At 31.7% G+C, this 6,699-nt stretch overlaps 1 pseudogene across 1 annotated transcript; it reads left to right on the forward strand.

Moving 5' to 3' along the window:
* Positions 1 to 3,561: 3,561 nt before the first annotated feature.
* Positions 3,562 to 5,307, forward strand: LOC149197711 (UDP-glycosyltransferase 74E1-like; annotated as a pseudogene). Its single transcript, XR_016254225.1, has 2 exons — positions 3,562 to 4,120; positions 4,389 to 5,307. The product of XR_016254225.1 is annotated as a UDP-glycosyltransferase 74E1-like (transcript).
* The last annotated feature ends 1,392 nt before the right edge of the window (positions 5,308 to 6,699 follow it).

The raw sequence follows: 6,699 nt of genomic DNA on the forward strand, positions 1-6,699 counted from the left end.
TCTATAGTTTAGGATCTTGATGTCAGTGTTTCTAATTCCATCTCAATCTTCTTCTTGTGTGCAAAAGTCGTGGGGGATAAAACATGGGATATTGTTAAGAGGATAGAAATACTAGGACTTCCACCATTGAGTCTCATTGATGTGCTATCCTTTCTACTACCTTCAAATCCCAACCAAACTCTCTCATAATTCATAGCGGAACAATTTAAGTCTCTTGCATAGGCTACATGGATACTTGAAAATTCGTTTCAAGAACTCAAATCAAAAGAAATAAACTTAATGAAATTGATACCTTTGATTCACATCATCAATCCTATCATACCCTCATTCATCTTAGATAGTTGAAATTTGTGGAGAAGCGCAAACTGCATGAACTAGTTGGATAGGAAGGAACCTACAACCATTGTATATGTTTAATTCGGTAGCCTTGCGGTTCTTTCCAAATAAAAAACTTGTGAGATAACTTTTGTTTTAAAGGTGAGTGGTCACCACTTCATATGGGTTATTTTTCCTTCTCCTTCTGAACAAGGCATGAATGAAAGAAGGAAACACAAAGGACAGAGTGACGAGCAACTATGGTTGCTAAAAAAAACTATATATAAGTTTACTAGAGATGGAAACATTAAAGCAGCTACATTCCCATTACAACAATGGTTATGTATATCTTATATCTGTGATCACCTAGATTTATAGAAAGTTTGCGTCGGTTAATTGTCCCTTCAATTTGAAGGAGTTATGGTGGTGACGACCCTTAAAAGTTGAATAGGTTAAGGCGATGCTGCAATGGTGAGATAGGGGATGCAATGGGTTTGGTGCGCACCTTTGGAGGGAATGAGATAATTAAATTTTCAAATTATAGGAGTAATTATCTCCAACACTCACATTAGAAAGTCAAAATAAAAACAAATAAATAACGGAAAATGATAATTTAAATGTTAAATGATATCATTAATAAATAAATAAATAAAAATTAAAAAGAATTAAAAAAAACTTGATAATACCAAAAATAAAATAATCAAAATATAAAATAAAAAATTTAATAAAATTAAACTAAATAATAAATTAGTCAAAAAAAATTCTAACCAATCATATTATATATATAGATATATAATCTTCTAAAATCTAAATAAATTTAAATTAACTAGATAAAATATAATAAAATAAAAATCAAAGGAATTCAATTATTATAATAAAAATAGAATATAATAATAATCAAAGGATTTCTATAATTATAATGAAAAATGGTTATATATATATAAAAGATGGTTATATAGTGATTGTTACTAAAAATTAAAAAATATGATTAATTTATATTAACATATACACACTTTAATATAAATGTTTATTTTTTAAAATATATTTATGTATTTTAATTTTTATTATAAATATTGGTTTTAGGTTAATTATATATTATTTTGATAGACTTATTAAATTATTTTTGCTTTCCTAAATAAAACTTTATAATTTATTTTTTTATTTATGGCAATTTTTTTATCAAAATTTATTGATAATGCTCTTCGTTGTAAGTTGAAACATTTTATAGATCCATACCTAATAACTCGTAACTCGTGGTTGAATATTAATGCTACACACTCATCATCAATAAAACAATATTATCTAATCACATTTGAGGTATCCCGTGCAAGTGATGGCCAAGTCTATCACGATGTTCTCTAAATAAATAAATGATTTGATAAATATTGTCTAATCATATTTGAGGTATCCAGTGCAATGATGGCAGCCTATCACGATGTTCTCTAAATAAATGATTTCATAAACTTGACAACGAAGCTATATATTAATTTTAGTGAAAAAAACATTAATGAGGAAAGGAATGACTGGCGATGTCATAAATAACCATAATTATTAATATGAACCTACGCGTATACTTAGTTTAGATGGTGTTGATTTCGAAAATAAATTGGGCTATACATTATTTACCAGGAATTATAAAAAACTTCAGAAAAAAACTGAAAATCCTCACAAATATAGATTATAAAATATTATGGGTTATTTTAAAATATTATTCAGCCCATAATCTAAGAAATAAAACTTTTTTTAATTAGTACACATCCTATTAATTTAAAGTCATTTTTAACATTTTCCTTATTTTAACGTAATTTTCATTTTTAACATTTTCCTTATTTTAACGTAATTTTTAAAAAAATTGATCCCAGTTTATTAATTAAGTAATAATAATATATTCATGGCAATCACCACAGATCAGATTTTTTTAATGTCGAAAAAATATCTCTGGCGTACGTTTGCCCAGCGGATAGCTTGCAATTATTGGAACCGGATATTTCGGCGGCAACTTTGTATTCCGACAAATTTTCTGCATTCAAGAAAAAGAAAACGACACTGGCGCCGGTAATCTGACGATGTGTACAACGTTGCTGATCTCGGAACATTTGGTAGATCGCGCCACGGACCTGCGTAAAATATAAAACAAAGCGGACTGGAATATTGACGAACTGTGGTTCGTTGTCTACCTTAACCCAACGCGCCATCCGAGGTTTGACATTGAGAACTAGACTTAACCGTGGTTAACTGAGTACGAACCGAAAGAGGAACGTTGCACAGATGTGACAAGAGGAATCACATTCTGGTTGTCGCTTTAGCATGGGGACTCTCCCGCAGTGCGATTACGTAACCGCTTCCGTAATATTGTTGGTCGTTCACTAACTGGACAAAATTATAATGTTGTTTTATGTGATAAATGTATTTTATTTTATTTTTAATTCAGCCTGTAAAAAGCTTTGTATGGGTTAAATTTTTAAAAATAATTATCAATTATGTAGAGTGATGTGTGGTTTACTTGGACGAAGCTTGAGACGGTAGTTAAATCTTAATGAGTAAACTGTTCTGTTGTGGTGGATGTTCTAGAAGCAGATTCCCCATCGTCACTTTGGCGGCACGAGAGTCTTGCTTTGCTAAAACCATAGAATCTTAGTATATCGACTTGCAGGTAGTTGGATGTACTCTTGGTGTTATAGTGGCAGCTATGAGGATTGATCCTGGGTCTCCCATAGATTAAGACTGGCAGCTACGGATTCACCATGTAGTTATATATGTATAGATATCAATTATATTGATCAATAAATTGAATTATTAAAATTAAAATATTATTATTTTAGTTGTTTTTAGTGAGATTTTTTGGAAGTTTTTTAATAAGTTTTTCTAATTTAATTTCTCTAAAATCTGACAAGAATGTATTGAAATTACTCTGCACAATGTAAATGCTGCTTTTTCAAAATGCTAAATATATATACAGTCAAAAAAACCAATTTAAATAACACAAATCAAAATTTCACTTCATTTTTTCCAAAAAATCTCCACACCAAAAAATCACTATTCCAGTATTATCTATCAACTCCACTCATATCCCATGTGTTATTTGTTCCAATTTTGTCTCCGGCCAGAGCTTAGATTATGGTTGTGGGCAAAATAGAAAATCCGCCGAATAGAACAAATAGAAAATATTTTATATATTCTCAAAATGATGAAAATTGTAGATAAATAAGCGCAGTAAGAGAGGTGAGAGACACTAGCATAGTGAGAGGTGTCTGGAGATTCAGAATTTGGACACTTTGTGTAGCAATTTTTAGCTGGTAGTCCTTAGAGTGTAAGGGAATGGGATCTTCTGTGATGTTCGACTACAGCCAGCTTCGCGTTCTGGTGGTGTCCTACCCAGCGCAGGGTCATATAAATCCAATGCTGCAGTTTGCCAAGAGGCTTGCCTCGAAAAATCTGGAGGTCACCTTTGTGACAACCGAGGCAAGCCGTAAGAGCATGTTACAGGCACAAGGCACGGTATCGGGAGCCTCAGAGAAACGTGAGGAAATTCGGTTCGAGACAATCTCAGACGGACTTGCAGCGGATGTCGACCGGAACAACGTAGAGATAGTGACAGATATGTTGTCGAAGATAGGAGAAGTGACGTTAGGAAATCTGGTAGAGAGGCTCAATGCTCAAGGCAATCAGATTTCTTGCATCGTTTATGACTCTTTTCTTGCTTGGGTTACCAAGGTTTCAAAAAAGTTTAGCATTCCTTCGGCTTTCTTCTGGACACAGTCGTGTGCGGCATATTTGATTTATCACCATTTTATCATAAAATTGGGTAGGTTTATACGACGGAAAAAGCATTTACATGGTTTGTTTTTTATGGCATTTTTAATTATAAATTTATTTTGATTATAGATTTTAGAAATATTTTGGAATGGTAGATTTTAGAAATATTTTAGAATTCTAACGACGACAACAAAATTAAGTAACAAAATTGAGCTAGTTGCTTATAAAATTCCGTAATATTCTCTCAATCTGCAAAGGGATAAGGATGCCCGGCTTTCCGTACTAATTGTATCTTGATCTCTTTTTCTTTTCTTCAGAAGCAGAATGGCACGAAATGCTGAAGACTACTGAGGTGATAGAAATAGAGGGACTTCCACCGCTGAGTCACTCTGACCTGCCATCCTTTCTGCTACCTGCCAATTCCAATCCCTTTCCGGCTATCTGGCGATTAGGTGTGGAACAATTTAAGTTTCTCCCAGAGGTGACATGGCAACTGGGGAATTCGTTTCACGAAATTGAATCAGAAGAAAACAACTCAATAAAATCAGTACCTCCGTTTCGTACCGTCGGTCCTGTCATACCCTCTGCTTTCTTGGAGGGACGGAATCCCCGGGACACAGAATCGGGTGCAAATTTGTGGAAAACCATAAACTGCACGGACTGGCTGAATAGGAAGGAGCCCGCAAGGGTTGTGTACGTTTCTTTTGGAAGCCTTGCAGTTCTTTCAAAAGAACAAACTCATGAAATAGCTCTTGGGTTGAAGGCCAGTGGATATCCCTTCATATGGGTAATTCGACCATCCAGTTCCAAAGGGGAGACTCACAATGACGAAAATTTGCCGGAGGGTTTTCTAGAAGAAACCTCCGATCAGGGACTCATCGTTCCATGGTGTCCACAGCTGGAAGTCCTTTCTCATGTGTCTGTCGGTGCATTTATGACGCACTGTGGATGGAATTCGACGCTGGAAGGGCTCAGCTCTGGAGTTCCCATGTTGGCGGTGCCTCAATGGAGCGATCAGATGCTTAATGCTCTATACATTGAAGAGAAATGGAAGGCGGGATTGAGATTGAGTAAACGATCAACAGACGGACTGGTAGAGAAGGCTGAAGTGGAGAAATGTATTAGGATGGTCATGGAAACTGAGAGAGGCTTTGAGATGAAGAAGAACGCTGTACGGTGGAAGACATTAGCGAGGGAGGCAATGGCGCAAGGCGGGTCTTCAGACAAAAATATTGAAGAATTTATCGAGGAGATTGCTGCCAAGGCATCCTCTATGAGTGGGTAGCATAGTCCGAATTGATGAGGGTGTATCTTCAATGCAGTGGAATAAAGCCGATGCCATCATAGTGCCCTAATAAGTTTCATTAATTTACCAACGTTAAAAGAAGTTTTATGGACACTGATGATTTAAAAAAAAAAAAATTAATGTATCATAATTATTGTGACATGGTGTTTTGTAAGCATGGTTTTCAATTATCAAAAAATTATCAAATAAAATTATAAAATGAATTATACGGATATTTTCGTTTTTATTGATTTTTTTTAAAGGTAAGTAAGCATTTTATGGTAGGTAAGGTTTTGTAAAACGGAAAAGTAATATATGTATTATAAAAACTGATAAGAGAAAAGAATGATAAAAAATAAATTTCTATGTTATTTATTTAAAAATTAAAATTTGTATTAAAATTATAAATGAATTAATTTAAAAATTCAAAAATATGATTTGAAAATTTATGTGGTTTCTATAAGGAATTTCAATATTAAACTAAAATTTAAAAAAAAAATTCTATAATTTTAATTTTATTAATTCAATTTTTTAATTAAATTTGTCAATAATAATTAAAATAAAGATTATGATTTCAAATAATGTTTACATTCCTTAAATTATGGATTCAAGTTTTCGTTGTTGTATCAAGTGGTTTTTATTTTAATTGGTTAAATTATTAATTCAAGTTATACGCTTATATGTCACATTTTTGTGGGTTTACTAGGATTGGTACTAAGTGATTAAGTTTTGCATTTATCAATATTTTCTAATATTTATTTATCTCCAAATAAAATCTGGTTGTTGATTTGCAATTTGTTTAACTCATTCAATAGAATACACTTCCAAAATTAATATTTTTATAAAAATAATATGGGAAAGTATTTGATTACATAATAGACTAGATTTAATAAATTTTTTTTTCAAATATGCTTATTATGTTTTAATATTTTAATATTTATTTTTTATATATTGAGATATTTTTATTATTTAATATTTATATAGTAAAAAAGCAAAATAAAATTTAGGTCAAAGGTTTTTCACAATAAAGTTGGAATCCATTAAGACAATATACATACATATTTTAAATTTTTGAGTTTCAAACTATGACTTTTTAGGAGGAAACACTACATACCTATCAATTAAGTCTATACATGTTTTACATTTTAATAGGCATATATAAAAATATAATTACATCATAAAAATATAATTTGTATGGAATAAATTTTGTTATCAATAATTTTTTACGTAAGAGGCAAATACTAATTAAGAACACTACATATCACACTTGTTAAAATTTTAAAGTGATATAAAACATTGTGGTTAAGAAATCTTATTTATATATAAAACGTTGTGATTGAAAG

This window comes from Pinus tabuliformis, chromosome 2_2 (genome assembly GCF_031772625.1).
Source record: "Pinus tabuliformis cultivar Carrire ecotype Pingquan chromosome 2_2, CPIR1, whole genome shotgun sequence".
Taxonomy (NCBI): Eukaryota; Viridiplantae; Streptophyta; class Pinopsida; order Pinales; family Pinaceae; genus Pinus; species Pinus tabuliformis.